The sequence below is a fragment of the Bison bison genome, unplaced genomic scaffold (assembly GCF_000754665.1).
Source record: "Bison bison bison isolate TAMUID 2011002044 unplaced genomic scaffold, Bison_UMD1.0 scf7180017861489, whole genome shotgun sequence".
NCBI classification, from domain to species: Eukaryota; Metazoa; Chordata; class Mammalia; order Artiodactyla; family Bovidae; genus Bison; species Bison bison.
In genome coordinates, this window is record NW_011492061.1 from 1 (window position 1) to 556 (window position 556).

Sequence of the window (556 nt, forward strand, 5' to 3'; positions counted from 1 at the left end):
TAATGAGGTGGACAGAACTGGAGCCTATTATACAGAGTGAAGTAAGGCAGAAAGAAAAACACCAATACAATACACTAATGCATATATATGGAATTTAGAAAGATGGTAACGATAACCCTGTATGCGAGACAGCAAAAGACACACAGATGTATAGAACAGTCTTTTGGACTCTGTAGGAGAGGGAGAGGGAGAGGGAGAGGGATGATTTGGGAGAATGGCATTGAAACATGTATAATATCATATGTGAAACGAATTGCCAGTCCAAGTTCGATGCATGATACTGGTTGCTTGGGGCTGGTTCACTGGGAAGACCCAAAGGGATGGACGGGCAGGGAGGAGAAAGGGGGGTTCGGGATGTGGAACATGTGTATACCTGTGGCAGATTCATGTTGATGTATGACAAAACCAATACAATATTGTAATGTTAAAAAAATTAAAATTAAAAAAAAGTCATCACAATAAAAATAAATTAATTAATTTAAAAAAAACATTCAAAAAACAATGATCATGGCATCCTGTCCCATCACTTTATGGCAAATAGATCGGGAAACAGTAG